Genomic DNA, 17,315 nt, shown 5'->3' on the forward strand with positions numbered 1-17,315 from the left:
CGCCCGGCCCGCGGCCATCTCCGCCGGCGCCGCCGTTCGCCGCCCTCGCCGGAGCAGTAGCTCCGCGCCGCCCCGATCTCCTTCGCCTCCCCGCGCCCAGATCCGGCCAGATCCGGCGAGATCCGGCCCGGATCCGGCGAGATCCGGCCCGGATCCGCCTCCCCGGCATCATCCCCGTTAACTCCGGCGTGTTCTCCGGCTAACTCTGGCGTGCATCGATATCCGTGCAGACCCAGAGGTTGTCCCCAATTTCGCCCAAGTCACCAGTTTTTCACATTATCATGCCATGTTCATCGCATTGTATCTCTGCATCCGTAGCTCCGTTCCGTGCATGTAATATGTCAAATTGTTCGACTCGACGAGTACTTCATTTCATTCCATTGCATCATTTTCATTTGAGCTCATCTTGATGCCCGAAATGCTGTTGGAAGAGTGCATGTTGATGTTAACATGCTGAAACTGTTATAACATGCTCATTTGTCATTTTTGCCATGATTGATGTGTGCATCCTATGAGGTTGATGTCTACATGTGTTTTGATCTATGCCATGCCATCTTTCCAGTGGTGCCATCCATGTATTTTTGTGAGTTGTGTGCTGAGTGCATCAAGCTTGTTAAGGAGGGTAGTTGTTGTTGCTGTTTTCCTGACAGATTCTGTTATATTTTGTTGCTATGTTAACATGCTTCTACTAGTCATTTCGTGCATTATTCTGGAGATGTTCACTAAGGATGATTTGATATACATGTCATGCTCTATCCATTCATGCCCTTGGTTGCAATTATAGCCTGCTGTAGCTTGTTGTAATCTTGCTCCAAAGTTGCTAAATGATGTTGCTGTCAGCCTGTTAACATTAAGTTCAATGTTTCCATGTTTGTTTGCTAGTGATCCATGCACCCTATGACCTTGCAATTGCCATGCTTAGCTTCATAAACATGTCTTCTTACTGTTGGTTGCCTTGCCATGCCATGTATTGCTCTGTGGTGAGTGGTTCAAGCTCACCAACATGCCTACTTATTGTTGTTCCTGCCATGTTTGAATCTGTAATATAACTTGCCATGTTTACATGGGTGCCATCTTATCTTCTGATCCTTTTTGGCTCATGGTCAGTAAGGGACTTTTGATCTATGCAATTAGTAGATTCATTTCATGCCTTTGTTTGCCATGTTAAGCTCCTGTAGCATGTCGTTTGATAGCTCTAAACATTGCAACCTGGTGTTATTTCTGCAAAGTCTGAAACTGTTATTATTTGCAATCTTTCCATGTCTTTTTGAGCATGTTCTAGTGATTTCTGGAGATAGCTCAGTGTTCATGTTTTGTTATGCTTTACCTGTACATCATGACCATGCCTTTTGTTTTCATATTGAGGTGCTGTAGCATATTGTTTTGATGCTTGCAATATGCCTAGTTGTTGTTATGGACAGATTGTTGCTATGACTTGTATAGTGTGTGTGTGTGTGTTGAACCGTTGCTCCGTTTTGAGTGTGCTCTATATGAAACTTGCTTGATTTTGCATGTAGTTTCATATTATCATGTTGCATCCTTGTTTTGGGGTGTTTGCTTGATGTTTGTATGCATTTTGCATCAATGCCATGTTTAACTTGTTTTGCTCATATCTTCTAGGCCGTAGCTCTGAATCTAATGAACTTTATATGTAACTTGACTAGAATTTTGTGTAGATCATCTTGGTGCATTTTAAGTTGTTGTTTAACAACTTGAACATAAGGTTTATTCAGATCTGGACCAATTTCGAAATTTGCATATGAGGACTTACCGGAATTGTTATATGTTGTCTCCGGCCTCATTTAAACTTGCCTTGATGTGTTGTTCTTGTTTGCATCATCTCTTGCCATGAGTAGCTTCATGTAGCTTGGTCATGCATCATGCTTGTTGTGCATCATGCCTTGTTCATGTGTGGTGTGTTTACTATGTTGTGTGCTTCTTCTCGATAGTTCCCGTTTCGTTGCGATCGTGAGGATTTGTTCGTCTACGCTTGGTTCGTCTTCGTGGCTTCGTCTTCTTCATGGACTCATTCTTCTTCCTTGCGGGATTTCAGGCAAGATGACCGCTACCCTGGATCTCACTACTATCATTGCTATGCTAGTTGCTTCGTTCTTTCGCTATGCTGCGTTACCTATCATTTGCTCTTCAAGCCTCCCCAAATTGCCATGAACCTCTAACCTTTGACACCCTTCCTAGCAAACCGTTGTTTGGCTATGTTACTGCTTTGCTCAGCCCCTCTTATAGCGTTGCTAGCTGCAGGTGAAGTTGAAGATTGCTCCATGGTGGACAGGGTTTATGTTGGGATATCACAATATCTCTTATATTATTAATGCATCTATATACTTGGTAAAGGGTGGAAGGCTCGGCCTTATGCCTGGTGTTTTGTTCCACTCTTGCCGCCCTAGTTTCCGTCATACCGGTATTATGTTCCCGGATTTTGCGTTCCTAACGCGGTCGGGTGATTTATGGGACCCCCCTGACAGTTCGCTTTGAATAAAACTTGTCCAGCAAGCCCAACCTTGGTTTTACCATTTGCCTCACCACCACCTATACCCTTCCCTTGGGTCGGCCAACCCAAGGGTCATCTTTATTTTAGCCCCCCCGGGCCAGTGCTTGTCTAAGTGTTGGTCCGAACCGAGCCGCCTGCGGGGCCACCTCGGGGAAACTCGAAGTCTGGTTTTACTCGTAGCCTGTCTCATCCGGTGTTGCCCTGAGAACGAGATATGTGCAGCTCCTATCGGGATTGTCGGCGCATCCAGCGGCTTTGCTGGTCTTGTTTTACCATTGTCGAAATGTCTTGTAAACCAGGATTCCGAGACTGATCGGGTCTTCCTGGGAAAAGGAATATCCGTCGTTGATCGCGAGAGCTTATCATGGGCTAAGTTGGGACACCCCTGCAGGGTATAAACTTTCGAGAGCCGTGCCCCCGGTTATGTGGCAGATGGGAATTTGTTAATGTCCGGTTGTAGATAACTTGACACCAGATCCGAATTAAAATGCATCAACCGAGTGTGTAGACGTGATGGTCTCTTTTCGGCGGAGTCCGGGAAGTGAACACGGTTTCTGGGTTATGTTTGACGTAAGTAGGTGTTCAGGATCACCTCTTGATCATTACTAGTTGACGACCGTTCCTTTGTTTCTCTTCTCGCTCTCATTTGCGTATGTTAGCCACCATATCATGCTTAGTCGCTGCTGCAACCTCACCACTTTACCCCTTCCTTTCCCATTAAGCTTTGCTAGTCTTGATACCCATGGTAATGGGATTGCTGAGTCCTCGTGGCTCACAGATTACTACAACAACAGTTGCAGGTACAGGTTATGCGATGATCTTGACGCGAGAGCGATGCTTGCTTGCTTGAGTTCATCTTCTGCTTCTTCTTCGATCAAGGGATAGGTTCCAGGTCGGTAGCCTGCGCTAGCAGGGTGGATATTGTTTGAGTTTCTGTTTATGATTCATCCGTAGGCGGATGTTGTTCTTGTATGTTGTATTGTTGTATTCATGTGACATTGTATGTATTGGATGTATCCCCACTATTATGTAATGTTGATGTAATGATATCCACCTTGCAAAAGCGTTCCAATATGCGGGTCTATCCTTGCTGGGACCTTCGAGTTCCTTTTGGATAGGGTCGCATATTGGGCGTGACATTTTACTATACAGATAAATGTTATTCGAAACTATGAATCCATGTTATGTGCAATTAAATTTTTTCGCTACTTGTATAATGCATGTAACCTACTCATACGAACATTTTTGTGCATTCCAAATGTATATACTAGCGCTGCAGTTCAAACTAAATTTGAATTCGTTCCTTTATTTGAATAAGAATCTACAATTATGATCGTTGCCAAGTTAAACCATCATTTGTTATTACCTTAACAATGCACCACATGATTACTATAGAGTTAGATATGAACTATGTGTACTATATATATCAACTTGAATTCAAAATTTTGAATACACTTGATGTTGATTCCAAATAATAGTACATTTGAAGTACTAGCTAGAACTTCATAATCTAAAACATGTTTCATATGTACGTTGTATTTATCACACAAAGTGTAGTGCCCCGCTGTCGGTGTCATAACCGGCGGATCTCGGGTAGGGGGTCCCGATCTGTGCGTCTAAGGCTGATGGTAATAGGAGGCAAGGGACACAATGTTTACCCAGGTTTGGGCCCTCTCGATGGAGGTAAAACCCTACTTCCCGCTTGATTTATATTGATGATATGAGTAGTACAAGAGTTGATCTACCACGAGATCGTAGAGGCTAAACCCTAGAAGCTAGCCTATGATGATTATGATTCTGTCTCTAAGGACTAAACTATCCATTTTATATAGACACCGAAGAGGGCTAGGGTTTACATGGAGTCGGTTAAAAAGAAGGAAATACAATATCCGGATCGCCAAGCTTGTCTTCCACGCAAAGGAGAGTCCCATCCGGACACGGGACGGAGTCTTGAGTCTTGTATCTTCACGCTCCAATAGTCCGGACAAGGTATATAGTCCGGCTGTCCGGATACCCCCTAATCTAGGACTCCCTCAGTAGCCCCTGAACCAGGCTTCAATGACGATGAGTCCGGCGCGCAGTTCGTCTTCGGCATTGCAAGGCGGGTTCCATTTTCGAATACTCCAAAGTACCTGTCACAAAGAACAGTGTCCGGCTTCCCATCAATGTTGTACTCCTCGTCTTCTGTGCTTCAATAATGACCATCTCCACGTGTTCGAGCGAATACGAGGAGTCGAGGCATTTTTGCATTTGCCACCCCCGGTACGGCAGGCGAAACCGTCTATTTGAAGAGACGGGGATTCTCAGATCCAAACCTCACCCTCTTCCCTCGAGCAAGCATCCAACAGAGTGCTCCGGAAAAAACCATTCCAACATGGCCGGTCGCCGCAGCTCCTCTTCTCGTTCCCCTCGCTCCCAGCCAGGCGACTGGGAAGAGTGTTCAGTTCCTCAAAGCCGCTTAATAGAGCTGCAGACCCAAGGGTTTCTCCCACCAGCGTTCATGGTCCCCGTCCGAGCCGGACTAGCCAGCTATAATGGCGGGGAGCAAGCGGAGAGATCTCCTAATCTATCCCCGGCGGAGCGAATATGCCTCATCCCGCATCTGCTGAGAGGCGTCGGGTTTCCAATCCACCCATTCCTTCGCGGGCTCTTGGAGTTCTATGGCCTCCAGTTGCACAACTTCACACCTGCCTCTGTGCTGCACATAGCGGGATACGTCGCCCTTTGTGAACTATTTCTAGGCTGCGAGGCTCACTTCGGGTTATGGAAGAAGTTGTTCTGCCTCGTCCCTCGCAACCAGGGGGAATCCATATGTCAAGTGGGCGGAGCCGAAGTATGGCGCGTCACCGAGACCGGATACCTATCCGGTACTCCCAAGAAGGCACCGGAGAACTGGCCCTCGGAGTGGTTTTATGTCGATGACGTCCCCCTCCGGATCCAGTCCGGACAGGTCTCCCTGAGTTCAGTAATGCTCCGCCGAAGGCACGCCGAAGTTGGAGCCCTCGGGGCCCCCAAGAGGAGGATACCATAGAAATACACTTCCTGATGAGCAGGATAAAGTTATTGGCCAAATCAGGGCTGACAATAGTCGAGGTTATGGCAATATCCATAATGCGGGGAGTGCAACCGCTTCAATATCGGGGGAAGCCCATGTGGCACTACAATGGGGAAGATGATGCCACCCGCTGTGGTCGTAAGGGTCCGGACTCCGCCACTGCTCTGGTGAGGATATTATCCGATTTGTATAAAGGAGAAGAAGAAGAATTCCTTCATATTAAACCGCGGGATGGGTTTTCTATGTACAACCCCCCAAGTTGGGTAAGTCGTCACTCTTTCCCCCGCTTCACTCATTCTGGCGTTCTTCGTCAAGATTATTTACCTCAATATTTCCGAGCAGGAACTGAGGAGGGCCGTAGAAGGAATCTCCAACCCCTCCCCGTAGCCAGAGGACCCCGGAAGGGCCTTCGATCCAGGACTCGAAGAAGATCCGGATATTACTGTAGAGCTCGTCAACGGGATATTTTATCAGGCGAGCTGCAATGGCGCCTCAGTGGCTATTATCACTGACCATCCCGGACTGCTACCTACATCGCATGTAAGGCAAGCCAGAAAACCCTATCCTCCGAAGAGGACTCCTTTCTGATGCCATGCCTTACACCTGAATTGTCATATTTTTGAAGAGACGACAATCAGAGCGTGGCGCCGAGCCCCTGGGGACCCGTCGTCAAAGGGCGTCCGGATCGGGCAGGCTTAAGAGGAAGGCGGTTAGGGCCGAAACGCCGCTACACAGGTATGGTAGAAACCTGCTCTATGATTATTGTGTTTGAAATGTAACAACGGTCTTCGTGTCCTGGCAGAAAGAGGAGTAGCCGGACTATATCCGGAGATCCTGCCAAACGGGCCTCCACCAGTCGGATTCCAGAACCAGCTTCGAGAGGGGAGGCAGACGCAGGGCCGATGCCGAATTGTCCTCCGACAGAGGATGCGGATATGCTCTCCACCACGAGTTCCGAAGTAGAAAGCACCATTAATCACCGGCGCCGACGGGCCGTACTTTGCTACAACATCTTTTCTGAAGAGGTGTTTAATGCTTTCAATTCGGGAGACGCATACATCCGAGCTGCTCAAGGCGGGCTTGCCCGAGCGACGGACCAGTATGCCAAAGATATACGGGTCAGAAAATTTAATAAGCATGTATAGCAGTAGCCCCTAAGACTTGAAACGGTTGGAACAACTGTTTTAAGGATCAACTTATGCACAGGTCCTTGTAGATAAGAATGCCCAATTGTCTCGAGAGCTGGAGGAGTGCAAGACCCAGCTGAGGGCCGCGGTTGCCAAGCTAGAGGAATCCCAGAAGGCCTCATTTGGTAATATTTGTTTCAATTGAATAGAAATGTACCAGTTAGTAACTAGCTTGTATGATAAATCTAACAGAAAATTCTGCAAACAATCCCGGGGTGAATCCGGAGGTCGTAAGAGGTGACGAGTCACATCTCCAAAGGCAGCTAAAAGCTGGCGAGCGTATTCTTACGCAAGTTAGGCAGGAGAAGAACAATCTTCAAGATGCCAATGTCCGGCTGGGCGTCGAATTAGGAGATGTTCGTGCTCAGCTGGCGGACTCCATGAAGGAGAACAGGAGGCTTCGTCGTGGCATTTATGGTAAGTACCTGGACGAACTGCAGTACAGCTTGGTGAAGAAGCATATTGAAAGAATTTATATCTATAGGTATGTTGACGGGCCGCCCTGAAGAGGAGATGCCCGTGTCTGCAGACGATTTGCTGCAAGACCTCTCACAGCTGCACGAGCGAGCTCGGCAGGTGATGTAGGGTATTGCCCAGGCCTTGTGGCCATCCAGCTTCCTTCCAAAAGGTATGGGGGAGCTCGTGGATATGCTCCAAGGAGCACGGCGGCGCTTTCGGTTGTGGAAGATGTCAGCCTGCCGACAAGGTGCAAGAGAAGCCTAGGCTATGGTGAAGACGCGCTACACCAAGCTTGACCCAAACCATATGGCCGAAGTCGGACCGGCGGGGCCAGATGGGCAAGAAATTCCCGTGAGTCTGGTGTATGACCAGGTAGCGTTAGCCGCAAAGTATTCCCAACATATTGTAAGCTAGATAGCCTGTTGGATGGTATAGAGGAAGAATATAGTCAGTCTAAGTGACTATGTAATGCAATGGACATATGTAGTCCCTAGCCGGATTAAAATCATTTGTCATGGCGGACCTTTTCGCTTCAGCCCCCGGATCCGACAGTCCGGGGTGTATCCGAATACCCGCTCAGTTACACAGAACCGGGGTATGCATGTAAACCAGGCGTAGGGGTCATAAGTGCTTGAACAGACAAGTACCCAACTAGTTATGTTATATTACATGGATAGTAAGAAACATCTTCCAGGGAGAATAGTTCTGTTAGGGGTTCCTTTCCCTGGGTAGGCATGCATCGATGTAGATGTCCGGACTGCGAACAGAGACGCATGATACAAAAACTTTTGGGATTCATATTGTAAAAAACAAAAAACATCATTTGTTCACCGACCGAATATTCCCTTAAGAATGCTAGCTTTCGGCTTCACCCAGTCTGAGGTACACATCCGGCTGAACCGGCAGTAACAATCACAAAGGTGCTCCCCTTATGCCCTAGCCGAATTAACGGGAACGTAGGGCATAAACACAAGAGCCAGGCAACCCAGCATGGCCACATATTAAGTCATATCGATGCATATAATGGTGAAGAAAAGGCACATATGGAAAAAGAATGCATATGTGATAGGCAAGAAGCCATGAAAGCAATTATATTTAGCTTCCATATAGGAAGCCCCTAGGTATAGCTTACACATATAGTGCGGCCGGAGCGATCCGAGCATCCGTACTATATTGAGTACTTTGTGTGAAGAAGGAAAAAGGAGGGAACATAATTAAAAAGGAGGGGGTAAGGAGACGAATACTGAGTTCGGCGCTAGGCGTAGAATCTCCGGAGTCTGGCTGCGTTCCATGGGTTCGGCTTGAGTCTGTTATGGGATGCATTACGTAAGCGGTACTCTCCTCCAGTGAGAACTTTATCAATAACTAAGGGACCCTCCCACTTAGGTTTGAGCTTGTCCTTCTTCTTCTCCGGTAGACGTAGAACGAGTTCGCCAATATTATAAGTTTTGGCCCACACTTCTCTGCTTTGGTACCGTGAGCCTGCTGCTGATAGAATGCGGAACGGGCTTTTGCGACGTCGCGCTCCTACTCCAGGGCATCTAAGTTGTCCTGCGATCTAACTCGGCTTCCTTCTCTTCGTACATGCGCACGCGAGGTGAATCATGCATTATGTCGTAGGGTAGTACTACTTCCGCGCCGTACACCATAAAAAATGGTGTGCATCCGGTGGTGCGATTCAGCATGGTCCGCAGCCCCCAGAGTACAGAGTCGAGCTCCTCGACCCAGTGCGTGTCCGATTCTGTCAAGGATCGCACTAGTCTGGGTTTGATGCCACTCATGATGAGACCATTTGCACATTCGACCTGGCCGTTTGTTTGGGGATGGTAGACGGAGGCGTAATCGAGCTTAATGCCCATGTTGCTGCACCAAGTTTTTACTTCATCGGCTGTGAAGTTTGAGCCATTGTCAGTGATGATGCTGTGGGGGGCGCCGTATCGGTGTACAACCCCGGATATGAAGTCTATCACTGGTCCAGATTCGGCCGTTTTGACTGGTTTGGCTTCTATCCATTTGGTGAACTTGTCTACCATGACCAATAGGTATTTTTTTCTTGTGGCTTCCCCCCTTAAGGGGTCCAACCATATCCAGCCCCCAGACCGCGAAGGGCCAAGTGATGGGGATTGTTTGGAGAGCGGTAGGGGGCATGTGGCTCTGATTGGCAAAGAGCTGGCACAGTGTTGGACGAGGTCCTGTACGTCTGCTCGGGCTGTAGGCCAATAAAAGCTTGTGCGGAAGGCCTTGCTGACAAGGGCCCGAGCCACAGCGTGGTGTCCGCCGAGTCCGGCATGGATTTTAGCCAAGAGCTGCCGCCCTTCCTCTTCGGAGATGCACCTTTGGAGCACTCTGGTCGCACTTTTCTTATAGAGTTCCCCTTCATGGACTTTGTAAGCTTTAGAACGCCACACGATGCAACGTGCTTCATTTTGGTCCTCGGGGAGCTCCTTCCTATTTAGGTAGGCCAAGAAAGGCTCAGTCCACGAGGCGATTACAGCCATGATTTCATGGGCCGAAGGTGTTATTTCGGTGGCGGAGCCTCCGATTATGTCTGATGGTTCAGAATTTGGGGGTGTATTCGGATCCGTGCTAGTGTTGCCGGACTCCCCTTCCCATACCACGGATGGCTTGAACAGCCTTTCCAGGAATATGTTAGGTGGGACATGGTCGCGTTTAGCGCCGATGCGGGCGAGGATATCCGCCGCTTGATTGTTTTCTCGAGCCACATGGTGGAATTCAAGCCCCTCGAACCGAGCTGACATTTTGAGGACGACATTACGGTAGGCTGCCATTTTCGGATCCTTGGCATCAAAGTCTCTTATTTGTGATATTGCGAGGTTTGAATCCCCGCGCACCTCCAGGCGTTGAATGCCCATAGAGACTGCCATCCGAAGACCGTGCAACAGGGCCTCGTATTCGGCTGCGTTGTTGGTGTCTGTGTATAATATTTGGAGTACGTATTGGAATGTGTCTCCGGTGGGAGACGTCAGGACTACACCTGCTCCCAATCCGGCCAGCATTTTAGAGCCGTCGAAGTGCATGATCCAGTTAGAGTACGCGTCGTACTCTTTAGGGAGTTCGGCTTCTGTCCACTCGGCAACAAAGTCAGCCAGTACTTGCGACTTGATGGCCCGCCGTGGCTTGTATGTTATGTCGAACGGAAGGAGCTCGATGGCCCATTTAGCAATCCGGCCCATAGCATCGCGGTTATTTATTATGTCGTTGAGTGGTACTTCGGAGGCCACCGTGATCGAACACTCTTGAAAGTAGTGTCGTAGCTTCCGGGATGCCATGAAGACCGCGTATGCTATCTTTTGATAGTGTGAGTATCGGGATTTGCATGGGGTGAGGACCGTGGATACGTAATATACCGGCTTCTAGAGCGGGAATTTGTATCCGTCAGCCTCTCGTTCAACGACGAGCACTGCGCTTACAACTTGATGTGTTGCAGCTATGTACAATAGCATAGGCTCGCCAGTATCTGGCGCTGTTAGGACTGGATTACTGGCCAATAAGGTCTTTATTTCATCCAGTCCGGCCGCGGTCGCATCCGTCCACACGAAGTGTTTGGTGCGCCGAAGAAGGCGGTAAAGAGGTAATGCCTTTTCTCCTAATCGGGAGATAAAGTGGCTTAAGGCAGCCACGTATCCAGCTAGTTTCTGGATATGCTTGAGGTCTGTTGGTATAGCCAGCTGCGACAGAGCTCGGATTTTTGCTGGATTCGCTTCAATTCCCCTATTGGAAACAATGAAGCCGAGCAGCTTCCCAGAGGGCACGCCGAAAACACATTTTTCCGGGTTTAGCTTGATATCATATGTTCGGAGGTTGTCGAATGTAAGCCTCAAGTCGTCTATTAGGGTTTCGACGTGTCTTGTTTTTATGACCACGTCGTCCACATATGCCTCCACTGTTTTATCGATTTGCTTTTCCAAGCATGTTTGAATCATGCGTTGATAGGTTGCGCCGGCATTTTTAAGCCCGAAAGGCATAGTGTTGAAGCAGAAAGGACCATATGGCGTTCTGAAAGCCGTTGCAGCTTGGTCGGACTCTGCCATCTTTATTTGATGGTATCCAGAGTATGCGTCGAGAAAACACAATGAGTCGTGTCCTGCGGTGGCGTCGATGATTTGGTCGATGCGAGGGAGGGGGAAGGGATCCTTGGGGCAAGCCTTGTTGAGGTCTTTGAAGTCAACGCATAGGCGCCAGGATTTGTCCTTCTTTGGTACCATTACCAGATTTCCCAGCCAATCCGGATGCTTGATATCTCTGATGAATCTGGCCTCGAGTAGCTTGGCTAGCTCCTCCCCCATGGCTTGCCGCTTGGGCTCTAAGAAGCACCTAAGAGTCTGTTTGATAGGCTTGTATCCTTTCAGTATATTGAGGCTGTGTTCGGCCAGTCTACGTGGGATGTCCGGCATGTCCAAAGGGTGCCAGGCGAAGATGTCCCAATTCTCGCGTAGGAATTCTCGTAGTGCGGCGTCCATTGTGGGGCTCATCTGTGTCCCGATGGAAGCTGTCTTCGTGGGGTCCGTTGGGTGGACCTAGAATTTGACTATGTCGTCTGCGGGTTTGAATGAGGTGGACTTGGGTCACTTGTCGAGTATCATGCCGTCTTTGTCCACGGTGGCACGCAACGTTGTTAGTTCTTCGGCTGCTAGAGATTCGGATAATGCTTCTAGGGATAGTGCTGCGGTTTTGTTTTTGGCGTGAAGTGCGACATCCGGATCACTGGCTAGAGTGATGATTCCATTGGGTCCGGGCATTTTAAGCTTCATGTACCCGTAATGGGGTATAGCTTGAAAGCTTATGAACGTGTCCCGCCCTAAAATGGCGTGGTATCCGTTGCTGAAAGGAGCCACTTGGAATGTGATTTCTTCGGACCTTTAATTCTCCAGAGTGCCGAATACCACATCGAGTGTGATTTTTCCCGCACACCGTGCTTCCTGACTAGGGATGATTCCCCTGAAGGTTGTGCCGCTCTGCTCAATGCGGCTTTTATCAATTTCCATCTTGTTGAGTGTTTCTTCGTAGATCAAGTTTAATCCGCTTCCGCCGTCGATGAGTACTTACCCGGGCATGTCTTCCTCAATTTTAGTGGAACTGCACAAAATTGGATGGCCATTGTTGTTCCGCCTCATTGTCCTCTGCCACGTGGTTCTTCCTTCCTCGAGCTTGATTACTGAGAAGAAACAGACCACAGTGAGGATTTGTCAAACTTCATAGGTGCCTCACCCAAACTTGATGCCAAATGGATGATGCATCACCACGATGACCTATCGATGCTCATGGTTGCGCCTCATGGTTGTGTCGGCTGGTGAAGCTGATCGATTTTCAATGAAAAACAAGTTGTCTTCCATCAGTGCTCTTTGCTTGTTACGCACAAAGATGATATCCTTCGTCAGTTCACCTTGGTTGCGTTGGAGACGCAGTCGTCTTTCACGTTGGTGCAATTTTATCACACAATTGGCTATGAACCAAATGTTTCCTCGAAGAAGGATCGACGTTGGTACTAAGAGCATAAGTTTTGTATTGATTTCTAAGCCTTCTCACAACTTTGTCTCCAGCTCCCCTGTAATTTTATTTGTCCAGCTATTAACTTTGATTTAAAAAATGGTGTGGACTAAAAACCCGGATGGACGTAGTAGCCCTCCATTTTTATGTACTCCGCATATTAGATTTGACTGAAGTCAAACTTTGTAATACTCTCAAACCTTTCTGATAATTGAAATTAAAGTTCTTTATTTGTACACACTCTCACACGTTTCCGATAATTTGGCGCATGTGTGGTTGTTCACTTAAGGGAGGGTAGTGTACCACACGTGAAGGACAGGAAGTGCGACCAGGACGCGTGGGCGTGGATCGTTAGTTCATCAGAAGTAGTACTAGTTTTCTTCACTATACATTAAATAAAGAGTTTTGTTTCGTACTTACACAATTTAAAACGATTGTTATGGAGAGAATAAGAAAACCACTCCACTATATATTAGTCGTATACACACGAGAGTACTATATGGACGCAACTTCATTGACTTAGTGCACCTGCCTTTGGGTTTATGACAGGTGGGCCCAAAATGTGGCTGGCTCACCTGTCATACAGCCAAAAGCAGATGCAGTGAAGGCACCGGAGCTCAGTCGTACTACATTAGTATATATATAAGCGGGAGCCTCAACGCTTGTTCGCTAGGGTTTGCACTCTCCACACGCTCGCCGCAATACATATATGTTACACGCTGGAGGCTCAGCGTTCATTTGCTAGGGTTTGCTATATTCACAGTCTCTCACCCTCTCTTCACCAGATCTAAACAAGACTGCATTGGCCTCTTGTCTCTCTCTCCCCCCTCATAGCTGGTGAAGGAGGCGTTCGTATCTCGTCACACCGGGAAGGGGAGGAGGTGCAGCGTTAACTCTATCGCCTTCGGCGAGGGAGGCAATCCACTATCGGCTGTGATGTTCTCTTTCACCCAGCGCCTATGCGGGAGGGCCACCGACCACTTCTTCCTCGCTGCCGTATGTAGTGTGGGCAGATCCGGCCTCCCGCCGCACGCCTTGCCACATCCCGACGACCCTAAGGTATAAGTTTCTTTGAAACCGTCATTGCTCTAGCTGCATGTGGATCTTTTTCGATCTGTAGTCGAATCTAGGTCTTGGTTCAAAGAGGAAAGAAAGGTGCGGTGGGGTGGAGCATGAATCTAGGACGTGGTTCAGTGAGGAAAGGAGGGAGGAAAAGTAGTATAGACTGGCTATTCAGCCGCTTTGTTGGTCGAAAAGGGAAAAAGGGTGTAACCCAGTACACACATCTGTAAGGAACCGATCTCTTTGTTGAAAAGGGAAAGAAACTGGGGGGGTCGGGTAGTTTGTGCAGGACTAGATTTGCTGCCCTCACATAGGAAAAAAGTTCAAAGAGAACAAATATGGGACCAACACGGATATGCTGCTTGGCTACATACTCTGCATACCCATTTATACGTGTGGACGCACATGGTGCTAGCATGTCCCATACAGCTATTTTGCTGTTGTTAATCTAAGAATGCCGCCGGAAAATTGAAGCAATGCCACTATTAAAAGTAAATTACATTTTTTAACGAATGTTGTTTCAAGAGAGTGTCTCTGTTAATATGAATCAATGTAACCATTTTACAAATGCTACTATCCTACTTTGTTTCCCATCCAAGATAAGTTAGATGCTTCTTTCTGTCACCGTTTTTTTCATCCTCCTTTATCGGCAAGTAATTGTTTCCTTTTTTGCCTCTGTTAAAACAGGGGTATCGATTCAACTTGTTGCTATTGCGACATTTTGCTTCGCTACTCGAAACACTTATGTTTTAAGAGTGTTTTGTGAAGTTTACTGGAATGTCACACCGGTGACTTTGCTTAATTTTGGTGGAACTGCACAAAAGGAGATCGAGATTTGTTTCTAGTGTTCCTGGAGAGTTGTTTCAAATCTTGGTCTCAACCACATGATGTGCAGTGTGCTTTGAGATGTTGTGCTACTTGTTTTGGTACTGTTTTAAATAAATGTTGAATTGAAGCTATTGTATTGCTGTCTTTTCCCGTTAGTGAACAAAAATGGGACCAACCCAGACATGATGCTTGTTGCTTTGTTACAACAAATTCAGCATCACCCCCTTTATAAGCCAGTAATTGATGCCGCTCTAAGAATAAACTACTGCAACACTTGTTAGGGATTGGCGGGATTACCATTTTTGTGGCCGCATGTTTCATCCTCCTTTACTAGCCAGTAATTGATTCCTTTTTTGCCTCTGTTTAAACAGGGATATCTATTCAACTTGTTGCTATTGCGACATTTCGCATCGCTACGCGAAACACTTTGCTTGATTTCAGTGCAACTGCACAAAACGAGATTGGATTTCCTATTCATGATAGCAGATTCGTATTTTATCCTGGTGTTCTCATGAAAGGTGAGTACAGGCCTTCATCCACATAATTGTGCAGTGTGCTTTGAGATGTTGTGCTACTTGTATTGGTACTGTTTTAAATAAATGTTGAATTGAAGCTATTGTATTGCTGTCTTTTCCCATTAAGTAGTGAACAAAAATGGGACCAACCCAGACATGATGCTTGTTGCTTTGTTACAACAAACTCTGCATCACCCCCTTTATAAGTAGATGGAAGCACATATTGTTGTTGCGCCCACTCTCCCCTGGAACTGTTTATGCTTTTCGTTAATCTAATGCCGCTGGTAAAATTAAGCAATGCCACTCTCAGAATTAATTAACTACTGAATCTTAGTTCAAAACTGCAACACTTGTTAGGAATGGTACTATCCTGCTTTGTAGTTCTTTCTACATGTTTAACTAAGGTATTGTTAAGATAATGTCTCTTTAAAAATGAATCAGTTGCATTGTTTTAGGAATGGTACTTTTCTGCTTTGTCGTTCTTTATACATGTTGAAACAAGGCATTGTTAAGATAATGTCTCAGTCAATATGAATGAATCACACTGATGGAGAATTGCTACGCTCCTGCTTTGTTTCCCATTAAGACAAGTCATCAACCGTTATTTCTCAGTAATCGTTTCCCTTATACCTATTGTTGCTTACAGGGATATCAAAATTAAAGCTCGATTTTATTCCGACTTCGATTTTAGTTGAACTGCACAAAAGGAGCCAATGTGTCCAAGGCAAACTACTGCGTTACTGGGTCCAGTTGGTCGTTCCACTTTGCAGAAAGAAGCAGTCACTGGTTGCGGTACATTACAGAAGGAATGACCGAGAAGCTTTACAGAGTATTATTAGACACCGGTGACATGACTAGTCTGCAGAGACCATTAGCAATTTAACAACACGTGGAGTGCCCTGGGCAAAAAGTGCCCAAACAAGTACTAGAAGCTACGACGGGACACGATCATAGGCATTACATATTTTGAATGGGAAAAGCTTGTCAAAGTTTAATCATTGATGTTAGCAAGAAGACGTTAGTTTAATATATTGGAATTGGAAAACCTTGTCAAAATTTGCTCATTGATGTTAGCCAGAAGACATACATTTGATATTTTTGAGTGGGAGGCCCTTGCTGTGAGCAGCGTCGAGTGTTTTTTCCTATTCCTGTGTTCAGTTTAGAAGTAAATAGTTACTCTGCTGAGATATTCCTGTGTTAAGAGTTTGTTCTGAATATTGTCTATGTAATGCCAGGCCTTGTGTTTGATTGCAAAGTTGAGCTTGGAAAGTTGTGGCATGCGGCATCACGAGCTGTTCACCATGCCTCCTGAGAATAATGCTTCATATTGTTTTGCATGTCGATCTAATGCCAGTGATTTGCTTGTTAAGAATAGCATCCTCTTCTGTTGTTTCTGTGCGTAAGAAGTTCATCGTCTGATGTTTCATTCATAGCCTATACGACATGTCGAGTAGGTTAGACGTGAAACCATATGATCTTACGACCAACTCATGATATTAGGCCGTGATTGGATCGTCGTTTTCCAACCAAAACCGCTTGTAAAACTGACGCTTGTAAATTAAAGCAGATGGTCTCGGGCGAAGGTGCTTGGTTGGTCGATTTCGACTAGTAAAATATCGGAAGAACTTCACACACGATAAAAACGCTGAATGACACTCGGACGATTGCTAATCCAGCCGTTAGCTGTTGTTTCAGCCTTGCCCATGGATGGCATGATATGCACATCGTGCATGTATCGTCTGGTAATGTCGTCCATATAGCAATGCTCGTAAAATACACACTAGTCTCTCAAATTACATGCGTAACCCGCCGGTTTTACTTACAGACCTTGGGCCTTCCGATGACGAGTAAATTACACTTGTATGTTAATACAGGTTTGAAATAAACCAGAGCTCCCAAGCGCGGCCTTACCATTTCATGTCGTCTCAGTTTCTCGAAGGTGCTCATAGGTGTCTGATGATCCTGGCTTCCTGAATGAGTAGCGGGCGCTGTATCAGACCCCCGTAGGGCCAGCGAGGCCCTCTCCATTGTCCTTCGACTTGTTGCGCTCGACGTGGCGCCGAGCATTGTTAACATGGTCAACGAACATGAGGATTCAGGAGATGACTTTATTTTGACTGGATGACACTAGGGACCCACTAGAACCATAGTTGTACGTATGCAAGTGCCTCCTTATTATGTACAACTATATT

Source organism: Triticum dicoccoides, chromosome 5B (genome assembly GCF_002162155.2).
Source record: "Triticum dicoccoides isolate Atlit2015 ecotype Zavitan chromosome 5B, WEW_v2.0, whole genome shotgun sequence".
Taxonomy (NCBI): domain Eukaryota; kingdom Viridiplantae; phylum Streptophyta; class Magnoliopsida; order Poales; family Poaceae; genus Triticum; species Triticum dicoccoides.